This window comes from Phyllobates terribilis, unplaced genomic scaffold, assembly GCF_046119375.1.
Source record: "Phyllobates terribilis strain yellow unplaced genomic scaffold, ASM4611937v1 Scaffold_4__5_contigs__length_816908805, whole genome shotgun sequence".
Lineage (NCBI taxonomy): Eukaryota > Metazoa > Chordata > Amphibia > Anura > Dendrobatidae > Phyllobates > Phyllobates terribilis.
The window spans coordinates 676,723,132-676,740,609 of record NW_027362764.1 but is presented as its reverse complement, the minus strand read 5'-3'; the positions used below and the strand labels follow the sequence as shown (position 1 = coordinate 676,740,609).

Here is a 17,478-nt window from a genome sequence, read left to right as displayed (position 1 = left end):
CAAGTGGAGCGGATCAATCAGAACCTGACCAGTTACCTCCGGCACTTCGTTAATGCCCATCATTCTGACTGGGTGGATCTCCTACCATGGGCCGAGTTCTCTTATAACAATCACGAGAGCGAATCCTCCTCCAAATCCCCGTTTTTTGTAGTCTTCGGTCAGCATCCTCGGATTCCTTTTCCTGTCTCCACCTCTGTGGACAACCCGGCTGCGGAATCTCTCGTTAGCAAATTTTTCTCCATTTGGGAGAGTACCCGATCCGCACTCCTTCAGTCGTCCGAACGGATGAAAAGACACGCTGACAAAAAACGCCTGGATCCTCCACAATTTCGTCCCGGAGATAAAGTCTGGCTCTCATCTAAATATGTCCGACTCAAGATACCTTCTTACAAGTTAGGGCCTCGGTTCATCGGCCCCCTGGAGGTCATCAGTCAGATCAACCCGGTGGCCTATAAATTGAAACTCCCGGCCAACTTACGGATCCCTAACTCCTTCCATGTATCTCTCCTCAAACCTGTGGTACTTAACTCTTTTTCCAAGTCTACAGGTACGCCTCCTGCTCCGGTTTCTGCTGAGGACGAGTTTGAGGTAGAGAACATTCTTGCCACCAAAAGGGTAAGAGGAAAGACCTTTTTTCTAGTAGATTGGAAGGGGTTTGGTCCTGAGGAGAGAACGTGGGAGCCCCGGGAGAACATCCATGCCCCTCTTATCCTTGCTAAATTTCTGTCTGGCCTAAAAAAGGGGTGGCCTAAAGGGGGGGGTACTGTAGCGCCGGCGTCCCTGCCCTCTGCTAGGCAGGGACGCTGTTCCCCTCACCTCCCTGCTCCGTGCCCGGCGTCCTCCTCCCGCTCTGCTGGCAGCGCGTGCTCCTTCCCGGCCACTGTGCTTAGGGCGCGCGCGCGTGCTCTCCCTCCCTCTTAAAGGGGCCGCGCGCGCCGTCCTAAGGAGTCCCCGGCCAATGGCTGGAGGACTTCACCATATATAAGGCACCTCCTCCAAAATGGAGGTGCCCGAGCAATGTTGTTGCACTGTTCACTACTCTGCTTCAGCCCTCAGGTCCCGTTGCCAGTCACCTGCCAGATACCTGCCAGATTCCTGCCAGCTTGCTGTCTTATTCCTGCCTGATATTCCGCTACCTGCCTGCTAGCCTGAGGTCCGACGGTCTGCCTTACAACTCCTGTCAGTCTGTCTATGGACCAGCTTGCCCGCTCACCTGGGAGCGCACTTCAGCTACCTGCCTGCTTGCCTGAGGTCCGACGGTCTGCCTTCCAACTCCTGTCAGTCTGTCTATGGACCAGCTTGCCCGCTCACCTGGGAGCGCACATCTGCTACCTGTCTGCTAGCCTACCTGGAGGCTCCGCCGTCACGTGCTGTGACCACCTGCCTGTCCAGTGACTCCTGTCCGCTCACCTGGGAGCGCTCATCTGCTGCCTGTCCGTTAGCCTACCTGGAGGCTCTGCCGTCACGTGCTGTGACCACCCGCTTATCCAGAGACTCTCGCCCGCTCATCTGGGAGCGCTCATCTGCCGCCTGTCTGTTGGTCTTCCTGGAGGCTCCGCCGTCACATGCTGTGACCACTCGTTTATCCAGAGACTCTCGCCTGCTCACCTGGGAGCTCAAGTCTACCATCAGCCGCCACAGGTCATACCAACCCTTTACCCAGAGACTGCCCCGGTCACTTGCCGTGACCATCTGACCGTTCTTCCAGAGACTGTCCCGGTCACTTGCCGTGACCATCTGCCCGTTCACCAAGAGACTGCCCCAGTCACTTGCCGTGATCTCCTGCCCGTTCTTCCAGAGACTGTCCCGGTCACTTGCCGTGACCATCTGCCCGTTCACCCAGAGACTGCCCCAGTCACTTGTCGTGATCTCCTGCCCGTTCTTCCAGAGACTGTCCCGGTCACCTGCTGTGACTGCCTGGCACTCATCCGTGAACAAAACAGTTTTGAAATCAGTCTTCATATAATGTTTGGCCCACTGGAGCCGTTTCTGCTTGTGTGAAGTGGATAGAGGAGGTCGACAGGATGGCGTATGCACAGCTGCAAACCTCTGAAGGACCCTGCATCTTGTTGTTCGGGGGACGTTGGAGGCAGAAGCAGCTTCAAAAACTTGTCTGCTGCTTGACAAGGCTTTTTTGCCGCTGCTCTTTCAACCTGACGTAATTGCCTGTAGGAAAGAGTCCTCAATTTGCCCTTATCAGCACGCACACGTGTGTACTGTGAATCAGCTACATACTTCTTGATTGCCAAGACACTTCATCCTGATCATCGCACAATGTTGATTGTAGTCATGCCTTGACCTAAACACTCCACAATTTGTTGCTTCTCAGCAGCCGACACATCCTTTTTCTTTCCCATTTTAGCAGAAAATGTAGGCTGCTTAATTATGTGAGAGAGCCTTCTTAAGTAGTCTTGCCTTTCATTGGACACACCTGCCAAACTAATTAGCACAGGTGTCTGCAATTGCTTACAGTGATATAAAGAGCCCTGACACACATCACCATCAATGAGTTTAACTGACAAACAAACAAATTCTTCCCTTATCCCTCCTAAACACTTTTTGCATAATAATTTGGAACGCAGTGTACATGTGCTTTTTCACAAAACACCAGTGGTTCACGTAGTGAATCTTACAGTTCTAACTTGCCAACCGTGGTCTGTATGGAATTGTTCAATAAAGGGCCCAAAATTAAGATAACATAGATGGGAGAGGTCTCTATGAATAGGAATTCCTAAGTATTTGATACCCTGTGAGGGCCAGGCAAAGGGAAAGTTGGACTGGATGGAATCCTATATGGATTTGGGGAGGGAGACATCGAGGGCCTCAGACTTCGCTGCATTGATTTTAAAATTTTACCATGTAACAAAGTGATCTATTTCAGCCATAACAGCAGGGATGGATATATGTGATTGAGTGATATATACTAGGACATCATCAGCAAATAGAGAGCACTTGTACTCGGTGCCTCCCACCTCAATCCACCTAATATTGGGGTTATGGCGAATTGATGAGAGCAGGTGCTCCGTCACTAGGATGTATAAGAGAGGGGACAGAGGACATCCCTGCCTTGTCCCATTGGTGATTGTGAAAGGTGATGAAAATGTTCTAATGCACCCCCTGGGCCTTGGGACACCCGGAGCCGGACCCTTTTTGGTGGATGCTGGTGGTTGTAGTCTTCGTGGCGGCGACCCGGTTCCGTGGCTCAGGGCGGTCAAACCAGTGGCGGAACTATTTATGTGGTTTTGATGTTTAAATGTCCGACTACGCCACCCGTGGATTGCGGTCAGAGTGAACCGCCGCTACAGGGCAGACCGCTGAGGCTGGTGTTGTGGGTGCAGCAGAGCGTAGGATAACTCCCCACGGGAGGAGTATAGCCTCAGGGCAGTGTATGCGGAGGATGGGGGTGATGGTGCAGGGCAGCAGCAGTAATGACACGGAGTCAGTGATGTAGTCCAGGGCCTTTACTCACAGTTCTTATTATCCAGACCACGTCTGCAGGTAACGGCTGCCCACGTCGTACTGTGCTCACCAGGTGAGGGGCTCAGACAACTCCCAGATAACTTTGGAGCACTTCACAGGACCCCCTTTGTGTGTCCTTTGTCTGGCCTTTCTTACCAACACTTCTGTCCGGCTGCCTCGGGCCTCCTCTTGGTAAACTTGGCGCCAGTTTCCCTGACCCTATGTAGTGCCTTCCTAGCGGGTGTAGCGAGGGGCTGCGCCACATAAAATGTCAGAGCCTCCGGTTTCTAGCTGAGGGTCGTTTCCTGCCTCCACTAGTTCGGGGACCGGTCTCCCCCTTTGGCCTGACCCCTCCACGCAGGTGGATTCGGGCGTGCGGTGGCGACTCGCCCGTCCGCACCCCTGGGATCCCTTCATTCCTCGTTCCTGGAGCCTTCTCCGCTCCTCTTCCTTCCTTCTCCCTCTTTCAGGCCTGGGCCTCTGTTACTAGGCCCGCCTCCGGAGCAGAGCTCATGCAGAGCCCCTGCTCCCTGCCACTTCTGCTCAGACTTCTCTGCACTGAACTAAGATGGTGCCCACCTTTTATACTCCCTTCTCAATGCACCCAGGAACTGCTTCCTCCCTGCTCCTGCACTACAGGGTTCCCCTTCCTCAGTGTTCCCTCCCCCCACTCCAGCCAGGGACAGGGACTGTCGTGCCCATCTCAGGGGCATATTGGTCGCCCTGCCCCACGGCAATGTGGTGTAATGCATGCAGGTGTCGGGTCCTGATCCACACTCCATCCTTACCTGAGAGTGAGATATCACACCTCTGGGTGAGGTGCAATACGTCTGTAGCAACCGAGCCCTCAGGGTGCTACAGTTCCATTTATCTTCAGCCTAGGTGACGTATTGCGATACAGGGCCGTGATTTTGGCTATAAAAGGGTCCCCTAGACCCCTACCCCAAGCTTTTTAAGAGAATCATATATGGCGTGCCAGGAGACTCTATGGAATGCTTTCTCAGCATCCAACGAGAGTATCTAAATACAAATTTTTAACTGCATCTAGCCCAGGAAATACTTTGTGCCTAGTAGCAGTGTCTGCTAGTCAGCGGATTATCCCGGCTGTTAAGCAAGCTACACCACCTGTAGTTTAGACACTTAATTTTTTCAAAGGAAATGCTTCGGGACCATGAGATACTTAGTGAAGAGCATCAGGAGGCACCCCAAGGCATAGGGGCTGGGACTGGCAGTAGGATGCCTTGCGGTGGACAGCCGAGCTCGATCCTTATAAAAGCTTTTTAACTGCAGCAGCTTTAGTGGACGCTACTGGAGCTGGAATTACCGCGGCTGCTGGCATGAGACTTGCCCTCCAATAGATCCTTGTAAATGGATTTAAAGTGTATTCATTCAAATTAGAGAGACAATTTAAATTAAAAAGCTTAGAGCTGCCTCCACCACAGGGGGGCTCGCTCGACCCACCAGCGGACAGGCACCAGTATTGGGAGAGGGGGGCTGGCCGTCAGGGTTCACCGCGGCTCTGGCACAAACCCGGCGACACGGAGGTGGCACGGGCAGGAGCGGACTGGCCGTGTCGGCTTCTCACTTTTTGGATTTTAGAAGGGCATGACATGCCTATATCTGTGTCTCCCCCTCCTTTTACTCCTCCACCTCTTTTATTTTTGCATGACTATATGTACTTGTCACTTTTCCATGTGTTAGTTATGTCTTCTGAGCAGTTTGTCAGCTTTTGGACACCTTTGAAGGTGTTTTCTATGTGTTTCTATGTGTTTTTGATTGCCTGCCATTGGTTTTAACGGTGTTCGAGGGTGTTCGACGAACCGAACCGAACTCGAACACTACGGGGGTGGCTCAACACTAGTGTGCACTTGTGAAAGGGAATAGAAAAAAGGCATAGAAGAGAGTGCCCCCTGCTGGTGGAAGGAAGGAAAAAGCAAAAGCCTACAGTGCCTGGTATTCCCAGGTGGTCTCACATCCAAGTACTAACTAGGCCTGACCCTGCTTTGCTTCTGAGATCACATGTGTTCAGGGTGGTGTAGCCGTAGGCAGGCACAAGCCTCTCACTTGCTGCTTTTCAACTTTGAAGTCTGGCTGCCGGATGCCCTTTCCAGTGTTCAGCAAGACCAGGTCCTTTTGTGCTTTCCCTTCTCTTCAATTTTTTTGCTGGCTTCCTTAAAAGGTCTTGTAGACACAACGCCCCACTCAGAGCCGCTGAGCTCAGTGATCGGCTGCAGCGCTGTCGACGGAACGTCAGCTTCACGGCCAATGCCACAGGCCGGGAGCAGAGGCGAGACTCACCGGTAGACCCGGGTAGGGTGAGTAGAGCGCGGTTAGTTGCTTTCTAATAGCCTGCAGCCGGGGATTAACTTTTAATGAAAGGGAACAATCCCTTTGACTGTCTGCAGCGCGCCACACCTAGGAAACGCACTCTCACACACAAGCCAGCATGCACACGTGCTCGCACCTGACAACACCCCCTATCTGCCTCTACAACCTCTCCGTTACCATGCGTCAGACTCTCCTGCCTGTTTTATGATTTCAGGGCCCTAGCAGGAATCACCCCCCCCTCCCCAATTCCTTCCGCACCTTCCTTTCCTTCCTTGCACTGAGGTTAGCTCTTTGTCAGCCATCTAGCTTGGTTACACAAGCTTCTTTGCCGAGAAACATGTTACTTCTGCTGGCCCTCGCTAGGCGGCCGGCATCCAAAACCTTCCCTGGGCACCTGCTGAAAGCCTGGCCCCTTCACGGCCCCGGGTGCTTTTAACGCCATCATTTCCACACGACTAGCTGCGGAGTCAATAAGCACTCCTAGCCGTGGCAAGGAGCTCGGTGTCTGCGTGAAGGCGGCGGGGTAGCGTACTTAGCTGCCAACTGGCTCAGAGGCCTTGGGGCTTCCATCATCTAAGTTACTTAAGGTCGGTGTCCGGCAGGGCGCCGTTCCATGCTAGCCGAGCTGGGCAGTAGGGCAAAACTTCATCAAAATGGTCTACAGCACCCGGTGTTCCCAGGAGGTCTCCCATCCAAGTACTGTCTGACCCAGCCCTGCTTTGCTTCCAAGATCAGACAAGATCGGGCGTATCCAAGGTGGTATGGCCAGTAGACACTGCTTGATCCATCGCCCGGCCAGCCTTTCTCAGGATCGCTTGGTGGCGAGCAATCTGGCCGTGACGGGGCGGGCTCCGAAGGGTCCATGCAAAGGCTGTGCCATCCCTACAGGTGTGGTTTGTTTAGCAGTGATTCACCCGCCGCATCAGGTGTCTTCAAAAATGTCTCGGCGCAGGGTCTCCTGCAGGCTAAACCCTTCATCGCGGTAATGTGACAGAAAGAGCAAGCTGGACCCGTAACTTGGGGGTGGAGCGAGACGTCCAGGGGTGAATGAAGGAAGAGGGTGAGAGGGTTGCCAGTGACTTTGAGCTGCTCTTCAGGGGGGAGGGTCGTGTTGCCTGCAAAGGTCTTCTGCTTGGGGTTACCGGTGGTTGCCTCCAGCCACGCGGGAGACGCTGGTCCTTGTATTAAAAGTAAAGAAGCAACAATGCTGGAGGCCCACGGTGATCAGAAGGATGCTGGTATTTTGCAGAGATGAAATAGCGCAAGAGCGAAAGCAAATGAAAAAAAGAAAAGAGAATGAATGTGTGCACTTGTGAAACGGAATGGAAAAAAGGCATAGAAGAGAGTGCCCCCTGCTGGTGGAAGGAAGGAAAAAGCAAAAGCCTACAGCACCTGGTACTCCCAGGCAGTCTCCTATCCAAGTACTAACCAAGCCCAACTCTGCTTAGCTTCTGAGATCAGGTGTGTTCAGTGTGGTGTGGACGTAGGCAGAGACAAGCCTCTGACTTGCTGCATTTCTACTTTGACGTCTGGCTGCCGGCTGCCCTTTCCAGTGCTCAGCAAGACCAGGTCCTTTTGTGCTTTCCCTTCTCTTCAATTTTTTTGCTGGCTTCCTTAAAAGGACTTGTAGTCACAACGCCCCACTCAGAGCCGCTGAGCTCACTGATCGGCTGCAGCGCTGTCGACGGAACATCAGCTTCACGGCCAATGCCACAGGCCGGGAGCAGAGGCGAGACTCACCGGTAGACCCGGGTAGGGTGAGTAGAGCGCGGTTAGTTGCTTTCTAATAGCCTGCAGCCGGGGATTAACATTTAATGAAAGGGAACAATCCCTTTGACTGTCTGCAGCGCGCCACACCTAGGAAGCGCACTCTCACACACAAGCCAGCATACACACGTGCTCGCACGTGACAACACCCCCTATCTGCCCCTACAACCTCTCCGTCACCATGCGTCAGACTCTCCTGCCTGTTTTATGATTTCAGGGCCCTAGCAGGAATCACGCCCCCCCTCCCCAATTCCTTCCTTGCCTTCCTTGCACTGAGGTTAGCTCTTTGCCAGCCGTCTGGCTTGGTTACACAAGCTTCTTTGCAGAGAAACATGTTACTTCTGCTGGCCCTCGCTAGGCGGCCGGCATCCAAAACCTTCCCTGGGCACCTGCTGAAAGCCTGGCCCCTTCACGGTCCCGGGTGCTTTTAACGCCATCATTTCCACACGGCGAGCTGCGGAGTCAATAAGCACTCCTAGCCGTGGCAAGGAGCTCGGTGTCAGGCCTGCGTGAATGCGGTCGGGTAGCGTACTTAGCTGCCAACTGGCTCAGAGGCCTTGGGGCTTCCATCATCTAAGTTACTTAAGGTCGGTGTCCGGCAAGGCACCGTTCCATGCTAGCCGAGCTGGGCAGTAGGGCAAAATGTCATCAAAATGGTCTACAGCACCCGGTGTTCCCAGGAGGTCTCCCATCCAAGTACTGTCCGAGCCCAGCCCTGCTTTGCTTTTGAGATCAGACGAGATCGGGCGTATCCAAGGTGGTATGGCCAGTAGACGCTGCTTGATCCATCGCCCGGCCAGCCTTTCTCAGGATCGCTTTGTTATGATCTGCTACAGAGAGTATGGAAAGAAAGGAGATCTATCCCTACAATAGAACTAAACTAGATCCCTACGATGTAACGGGGAACCTGATCCTGCGATCAGACCCGCTAAAGTCCTCGGCTAGTCTGAACGCAGACCTATAGATGTGAGGGAGGGATCCCTACAAGATCTAGGGACTGGGAAAAGTTGGACACCTCCTAGCAGAAATAGTAGCAGTCAAAGACAAACACACAACAAAAAGGCATAGGGGTCAGAAGACCTAGCAAAACTAACAGAGAACGGCAACAGAGCAACAAGCTAGCTCAACAGTAGTAAATACAAATGAAGTCCAGCAAAGCCAGGAGGGCGGAGCCGGATTAAATAGGCAAAATGGTCATGTGACCAGCAAACTAAAAAAAACCTAACAGGAGAGTTGTAACAGTACCCCCTCTTCTAAAAGAATCCTCCGGATCCCCTAGTCCCAGGCTTACCAGGAAACCTCCTGTGAAACGCTTGGACAAGTCTGGGGGCAGAAACATAATCCGCTCTCACCCATGAGTTATCCTCAGGTCCGAAACCCTTCCAAGCGACGAGATACTGCAAACTCCCTCTATACCGTCTAGAATTTAGGATGCGGGAAATTTCATATTCCCCGTCCTCCACCACCGGAGGAACAGTGGCAGAGGCGTCACCATCCGACACATCAGCTTTTTTCAACAGAGAAACATGAAACACCGGATTAATCCTCCAGGACGTAGGAACCTCCAGCCTAACAGCAGATTGGTTAACTATCTGAAGTACCTTAAAGGGCCCTACGAACTTGGGACCCAATTTTTTAGAAGGAATCCTCAATCGCAGATTCTTAGAGGACAACCAAACCATGTCACCAACCGCAAACAAAACCTCTTGCCGTTTCCTATCAAAGTACCTCTTAGATTTTTTGTTAGCCTCCTGAAGATTACCACGCACATCCGTCCAAACTCTCTCCAAATCACCGGAAAAACTCTCCTCCTCAGGCACAGCCGAAACCAATTTGGAAAATGACCCAAAAGACGGATGTCTCCCAGAACAACAAAAAAAAGGCGAACACCCAGCAGAAGAGGATGTATGGTTGTTAAGAGCAAATTCAGCAAGTGGCAGAAACTCAGACCACCCCTCTTGATTGTCTGCCACAAAACAACGCAAGAACTGCTCAACATCCTGGTTCTTCCTTTCTGTCTGGCCATTAGACTCAGGATGATATCCGGATGAAAACGACAAATGAACTCCCAACCTGTCACAAAAGGCACGCCAAAAACGAGCCACGAACTGAGGTCCCCTATCAGAAACAATGTCAGTAGGAACACCATGTAGTCTGACAATCTCCTTGACAAAGGCCTTAGCGAGTGTCTTAGCGCAAGGCAGTTTGATGAAGGGAACCAAGTGACACATCTTGCTAAAACGGTCCACGACCACCCAGATGACCGTGAAACCTTCAGAGGGAGGAAGGTCAGTAATAAAGTCCATAGCCAGATGTGTCCAAGGTGCACTAGGAACCTCCAGAGGGCAAAGGAACCCCGCAGCAGGAGCATGCGAAGACTTGGATCTTGCACACACAGTACATTGGCGCACCCACTTAATGACTTCCTTCTGCCATCCAGGCCACCAAAAACTGCGACCCACAAGTCTCTTGGTCTCAGAAATTCCTGGATGACCTGCCAACCGAGACTCATGACACTCAACAAACAAATCTCTCCTAAAGGTCCTAGGCACAAACAACCTCCCATGGGGAGTGTTAGATGGGGCATTCTCCTGTGCTTTAAGAATCTCATCCTCCAAAACGGAGTCCAAAGCAGCAATCACAACACCTTCTTGTAAAATGGTCTCCTCTTCCTCCTCAACACCGACCATGGGAGAAAAGCTGCGAGACAAAGCATCCGCTTTAACATTCTTGGTACCCAGGATGTAAGTAACGGAAAAATTAAGCCGCGAGAAAAAAAGTGCCCACCTAGCCTGACGGGCATTCAAGCGCTTGGCAGCATCAAGATAGATCAGATTTTTATGATCAGTGAAAACCTGAATGGGAAATTCAGCACCTTCCAAGAGATGACGCCAGTGTTCAAATGCGAGTTTAATCGCCAGCAATTCCCGATTACCAATATCGTAATTAAGTTCAGTCTCGGAAAATTTTTTTGAAAAAAAGGCACAGGGATGTACTCCATCCTTGTTTTCCTGAGACAACACCGCACCAACCCCCACCGAAGAAGCATCAACCTCAACCAAAAACGGCTTAGTCACATCAGGCTGCATAAGGATGGGAGCAGAGGTGAACCTCTCCTTTAGAAACACAAAAGCTTCAATGGCCTCAGAAGTCCACTGAACCGCATTAGCACCTTTCCTGGTGAGATCGGTCAGCGGTTTGACAATAATAGAAAACTTTTTTATGAATTTTCTGTAATAATTGGCGAAACCCAAAAACCTCTGTATCGATTTCAAACCAATAGGCCTAGGCCATTCCTGCACAGCTTGAACTTTAACCGGGTCCATCTCAAAACCTTCACTGGAGATAATGTAGCCCAAAAAACTAATTCTCTGTACAGCGAACTCACATTTCTCCAGCTTAGCAAAAAGCGAATTGTCCATTAATAACTGTAATACCTCACGTACACTCCGCCAATGAGACTCCAGATCCGGCGAATAAATCAAAATGTCATCCAAATACACAACCACATTTTTGCCGATTAAAGGTCTAAGGATATCATTAATAAGATTCTGAAAAAATGCTGGAGCATTGGTGAGACCAAAAGGCATAACCAGATTCTCAAAATGACCCACAGGAGTGTTAAAAGCAGTCTTCCATTCATCACCCTCCTTCATGCGCAACAAATTGTATGCCCCCCGGAGATCAATTTTAGAGAACCACTTGGCCCCCACTAACTGGTTAAATAAATCAGGAATCAATGGCAGTGGGTAAGGATTGCGTACAGTAATTTTATTAATCTCACGAAAGTCCAGACAAGGACGTAAACCGCCATCTTTTTTTTTACAAAAAAAAATCCAACAGCCACAGGAGACTTGGAAGGCCTAATGTGACCGGCGACCAAGCTTGTCTGTATGTATTCTTCCAAAGCCTTTCTTTCAGGAATAGTAAGATTAAATAAACGACTCTAAGGAAGAGTCGCACCAGGGACAAATTCAATGGTACAATCATAGTCTCTATGGGGAGGCAAAACCTGCGACTCCTCCTCAGAAAAAACTCTCCAAAAATCCTGAATAGGTACAGGCAATTCCCCTCTATCCACAGCAGCAATGCGCCCGTTACAACACTTGTCATAACACTTAGGGCTCCAGGACTTAATTTCATTGGTAGACCAATCCAGTACAGGATTGTGCAATTTTAACCAGGGTAACCCCAATATTACTGGAGAAGGCAAATTATCCAATACCACCAAATCCAAATTCTCTTGATGAATACCATTAATAGTGAGGGGAAGTTCACAGACCTTGTGAGTAACACTCTTCAAGGGAGAGCCATCGACAGAAACCACAGCAATAGGGAATGACAAAGTTTTAGGTTCTAATCTAAGTTTTTCCAAGAATCCCCCATCAATCACATTCAGAGTAGATCCATAATCCACAAATACCCGAAATTCAATTAATTCATCCTGAGCAGCAGTAGTGGCAGATAGGAATACTCTCTTAGAATTTAAACAGGTAATACGAGCATGACTGACCATTTTTTTTTCTTTCTTCTTACGAAGCACACAGCTCTTAATAAAATGACCAGAATTTCCGCAATAGAAACACAAGCCTTCAGAAAGTCGGCGGTCTTTTTCCTGAGAGCGGGGTGCCATCGCCCCAATTTCCATCGGCTCTCCATTGTCAGCACAGAACCTCTCAGGACTCGAAGCTGACATAGCAGAGGATTTGCTCTCATTAACCCTTTCACGCAGTCTCCTGTCCACCCGTTTAGCTAATTGCATTGCCTCCTGCAAGTTTCCAGGTGTGGGATAAGCAATCAGTAAATCCTTTACCCTTTCACATAGCCCTGCAAGAAACAAGCTTTTCAAAGCAGAATCGTTCCACCCCACCTGGGCAGACCACCGACGGAAGTGAGAACAATATTTTTCCACATTACCTGATCCCTGCCTCAAACGTCTTAATTCAGACTCAGCAGATGAGACACGATCAGGATCATCGTACAACAAACCCAAAGCAGAATAAAAACTATCCACTGATCTAAAGCACGGATCACTAAGTTGGAGAGAGAAGGCCCATCCCTGAGGATCTTTGCGCAAAAGTGACATTATGATCCCTATGCGCTGTGATTCATCACCAGAGGATCCGGGTCTCAAACGAAAATATAATAGACAAGCATTTTTAAAAGAAAAAAAATCTTGTTGTTTAACAAAAAATAGATCAGGCAGACGTACCTTAGGTTCCACAAAATGCGCTCCAGAACAGCTACTCACGTGTTGTTGGAGCTTGGTTACCTCCAGAGAGAGTCCCTGCAAGCGTTGAGCCAAATCTTGCACCGAGACCATGATGGAAAACTGGAGGTCTTTCCTTAGAGAAATTTTTTTTTTTTTTTTTTTATGGCTGGAATTACTGTTATGATCTGCTACAGAGACTAAGGAAAGAAAGGAGATCTATCCCTACAATAGAACTAAACTAGATCCCTACAATGTAACGGGGAACCTGATCCTGCGATCAGACCTGCTAAAGTCCTCGGCTAGTCTGAACGCAGACCTATAGATGTGAGGGAGGGATCCCTACAAGATCTAGGGACTGGGAAAAGTTGGACACCTCCTAGCAGAAATAGTAGCAGTCAAAGACAAACACACAACAAAAAGGCATAGGGGTCAGAAGACCTAGCAAAACTAACAGAGAACGGCAACAGAGCAACAAGCTAGCTCAACAGTAGTAAATACAAATGAAGTCCAGCAAAGCCAGGAGGGCGGAGCCGGATTAAATAGGCAAAATGGTCATGTGACCAGCAAATTAAAAAAAAACTAACAGAAGAGTTGGAACACGCTTGGTGGCGAGCAATCTGGCCGTGACGGGGTGGGCTCCGGAGGGTCCATGCAAAGGCTGTGCTGTCCCTACAGGTGTGGTTTGTTTAGCAGTGATTCACCCGCCGCATCAGGTGTCTTCAAAAATGGCTCGGCGGAGGGTCTCCTGCAGGCTAAACCCTTCATCGCGGTAATGTGACAGAAAGAGCAAGCTGGACCCGTAACTTGGGGGCGGAGCGAGACGTCCAGCGGTGAATGAAGGAAGAGGGTGAGATGGTTGCCAGTGACTTTGAGCTGCTCTTCAGGGGGGATGGTCGTGTTGCCTGCAAAGGTCTTCTGCTTGGGGTTACCGGTGGTTGCCTCCAGCCACCCGGGAGACGCTGGTCCTGGTGAAAAGGAGCCTAGTATTAAAAGTAAATAAGCAACAATGCTGGAGGCCCACGGTGATCAGAAGGATGCTGGTATTTTGCAGAGATGAAATAGCGCAAGAGAGAAAGCAAATGAAAAAAAGAAAAGAGAATGAATGTGTGCACTTTTGAAAGGGAATGGAAAAAAGGCATAGAGGAGAGTGCCCCCTGCTGGTGGAAGGAAGGAAAAAGCAAAAGCCTACAGCACCTGGTATTCACAGGTGGTCTCCCATCCAAGTACTAACCAGGCCCAACCCTGCTTAGCTTCCAAAATCAGACAAGATCGGGCGTGTTCAGGGTGGTTTGGCAGTAGGCACTGGCAAGCCTCTCACTTGCTGCTTTTCTACTTTCAAGGCACAGACAAGCCTCTCACTTGCTGCTTTTCTACTTTGACGTCTGGCTGTTGGCTGCCCTTTCCAGTGCTCAGCAAGACCAGGTCCTTTTGTGCTTTCCCTTTTCTTCAATTTTTTGGCTGGCTTCCTTAAAAGGTCTTGTAGACTCAACGCCCCACTCAGAGCCGCTGAGCTCACTGATCGGCTGCAGCGCTGTCGACGGAACGTCAGCTTCACGGCCAATGCCTCAGGCCGGGAGCAGAGGCGAGACTCACCTGTAGACCCGGGTAGGGTGAGTAGAGGGCGGTTAGTTGCTTTCTAATAGGCTGCAGCCGGGGATTAACTTTTAATGAAAGGGAACAATCCCTTTGACTGTCTGCAGCGCGCCACACCTAGGAAGCGCACTCTCACACACAAGCCAGCATGCACACGTGCTCGCACGTGACAACACCCCCTATCTGCCTCTACAACCTCTCCGTCACCATGCGTCAGACTCTCCTGCCTGTTTTATGATTTCAGGGCCCTAGCAGGAATCACCCCCCCTCCCCAATTCCTTCCGCACCTTCCTTGCCTTCCTTGCACTGAGGTTAGCTCTTTGGCAGCCGTCTGGCTTGGTTACACAAGCTTCTTTGCAGAGAATCATGTTACTTCTGCTGGCCCTCGCTAGGCAGCCGGCATCCAAAACCTTCCCTGGGCACCTGCAGAAAGCCTGGCCCCTTCACGCCCCCGGGTGCTTTTAACACCATCATTTCCACACGGCGAGCTGCGGAGTCAATAAGCACTCCTAGCCGTGGCAAGGAGCTCGGTGTCAGCCCTGCGTGAAGGCGGCAGGGTAGCGTACTTAGCTTCCAACTGGCTCAGAGGCCTTGGGGCTTCCATCAACTAAGTTACTTAAGGTCGGTGTCCGGCAAGGCGCCGTTCCATGCTAGCCGAGCTGGGCAGTAGGGCAAAACGTCATCAAAATGGTCTACAGCACCCGGTGTTCCTAGGAGTTATCCCATCCAAGTACTGTACGAGCCCAGCCCTGCTTTGCTTCCGAGATCAGACGAGATCAGGCGTATCCAAGGTGGTATGGCCAGTAGACGCTGCTCAATCCATCACCCGGCCAGCCTTTCTCAGGATCGCTTGGTGGCGAACAATCTGGCCGTGACGGGGCGGGCTCCGAAGGGTCCATGCAAAGGCTGTGCCATCCCTACAGGTGTGGTTTAATAAGCAGTGATTCACCCGCCGAATCAGGTGTCTTCAAAAATGTCTCGGCGCAGGGTCTCCTGCAGGCTAAACCCTTCATCGCGGTAATGTGACAGAAAGAGCAAGCTGGACCCGTAACTTGGGGACGGAGCGAGACGTCCAGGGGTGAATGAAGGAAGAGGGTGAGATGGTTGCCAATGACTTTGAGCTGCTCTTCAGGGGGGAGGGTCGTGTTGCCTGCAAAGGTCTTCTGCTTGGGGTTACCGGTGGTTGCCTCCAGCCACGCGAGAGACGCTGCTCCTGGTGAAAAGGAGCCTACTATTAAAAGTAAAGAAGCAACCATGCTGGAGGCCCACGGTGATCAGAAGGATGCTGGTATTTTGCAGAGATGAAATAGTGCAAGAGAGAAAGCAAATGAAAAAAAGAAAAGAGAATGAATGTGTGCACTTGTGAAAGGGAATGGAAAAAAGGCATAGAAGAGAGTGCCCCCTGCTGGTGGAAGGAAGGAAAAAGGAAAAGCCTACAGGACCTGGTATTCCCAAGTGGTCTTCCATCCAAGTACTAACCAGGCCTGACCCTGCTTAGCTTCTGAAATCAGACGAGATCAGGCAGAGACAAGCCTCTCACTTGCTGCTTATCTACTTTGAAGTATGGCTTCCGGCTGCCCTTTCCAGTGCTCAGCAAGACCAGGTCCTTTTGTGCTTTCCCTTCTCTTCAATTTTTTTGCTGGCTTCCTTAAAAGGTCTTGTAGACACAACGCCCCACTCAGAGCCGCTGAGCTCACTAATCGGCTGCAGCGCTGTCGACGGAACGTCAGCTTCACGGCCAATGCCACAGGCCGGGAGCAGAGGCGAGACTCACCGGAAGACCCGGGTAGGGTGAGTAGAGCGCGGTTAGTTGCTTTCTAATAGCCTGCAGTCGGGGATTAACTTTTAATGAAAGGGAACAATCCCTTTGACTGTCTGCAGCGCGCCACACCTAGGAAGCGCACTCTCACACACAAGCCAGCATGCACACGTGCTCGCACGTGACAACACCCCCTATCTGCCCCTACAACCTCTCCGTCACCATGCGTCAGACTCTCCTGCCTGTTTTATGATTTCAGGGCCCTTGCAGGAATCACCCCCCCCTCCCCAATTCCTTCCGCACCTTCCTTACCTTCCTTGCCTTCCTTGCACTGAGGTTAGCTCTTTGGCAGCCGTCTGGCTTGGTTACACAAGCTTCTTTGCAGAGAAACATGTTATTTCTGCTGGCCCTCGCTAGGCGGCCGGCATCCAAAACCTTCCCTGGGCACCTGCTGAAAGTCGGGCCCCTTCACGGCCCCGGATGCTTTTAACGCCATCATTTCCACACGGCGAGCTGCGGAGTCAATAAGCACTCCTAGCCGTGGTAAGGAGCTCGGTGTCAGGCCTGCGTGAAGGGCGGCGGGGTAGCGTACTTAGCTGCCAACTGGCTCAGAGGCCTTGGGGCTTCCATCATCTAAGTTACTTAAGGTCGTTGTCCGGCAAGGCGCCGTTCCATGCTAGCCGAGCTGGGCAGTAGGGCAAAACGTCATCAAAATGGTCTACAGCACCCGGTCTTCCCAGGTGGTCTACCATTCAAGTACTGTCTGATCTCAGCCCTGCTTTGCTTCCGAGATCAGACGAGATCGAGCGTATCCAAGGTGGTATGGCCAGTAGACGCTGCTTGATCCATCGCCCGGCCAGCCTTTCTCAGAATCGCTTGATGGCGAGCAATCTGGCCGTGACGGGGCGGGCTCCGAAGGGTCCATGCAAAGGCTGTGCCGTCCCTACAGGTGTGGTTTGTTTAGCAGTGATTCACCCGCCGCATCAGGTGTCTTCAAAAATGGCTCGGCGCAGGGTCTCCTGCAGGCTAAACCCTTCATCGCGGTAATGTGACAGAAAGAGCAAGCTGGACCCGTAACTTGGGGGTGGAGCGAGATGTCCAGGGGTGAATGAAGGAAGAGGGTGAGATGGTTGCCAGTGACTTTGAGCTGCTCTTCAGGGAGGAGGGTCGTGTTGCCTGCAAAGGTCTTCTGCTTGGGGTTACCGGTGGCTGCCTCCAGCCACCCGGGAGACGCTGGTCCTGGTGAAAAGGAGCCTAGTATTAAAAGTAAATAAGCAACAATGCTGGAGGCCCATGGTGATCAGAAGGTTGCTGGTATTTTGCAGAGATGAAATAGCGCAAGAGAGAAAGCAAATGAAAA

General features: G+C 51.1%; 1 non-coding gene and 5 pseudogenes across 1 annotated transcript; all 6 read right to left on the bottom strand.

The window, feature by feature from the left end:
- Positions 1-6,442: 6,442 nt before the first annotated feature.
- LOC141268558 (5S ribosomal RNA) lies at positions 6,443-6,561 on the bottom strand (annotated as a pseudogene).
- Positions 6,562-7,167: 606 nt separating this feature from the next.
- LOC141269096 (5S ribosomal RNA) lies at positions 7,168-7,276 on the bottom strand (annotated as a pseudogene).
- A 933-nt stretch (positions 7,277-8,209) lies between these two features.
- On the bottom strand, positions 8,210-8,329 carry LOC141267877 (5S ribosomal RNA; annotated as a pseudogene).
- A 5,619-nt stretch (positions 8,330-13,948) lies between these two features.
- LOC141267056 (5S ribosomal RNA) lies at positions 13,949-14,067 on the bottom strand. The gene has a single exon (XR_012321074.1). It is a non-coding gene; the product is annotated as a 5S ribosomal RNA (ribosomal RNA).
- Positions 14,068-15,048: 981 nt separating this feature from the next.
- On the bottom strand, positions 15,049-15,168 carry LOC141269282 (5S ribosomal RNA; annotated as a pseudogene).
- A 1,665-nt stretch (positions 15,169-16,833) lies between these two features.
- LOC141269870 (5S ribosomal RNA) lies at positions 16,834-16,953 on the bottom strand (annotated as a pseudogene).
- Between the last annotated feature and the right edge of the window lie 525 nt (positions 16,954-17,478).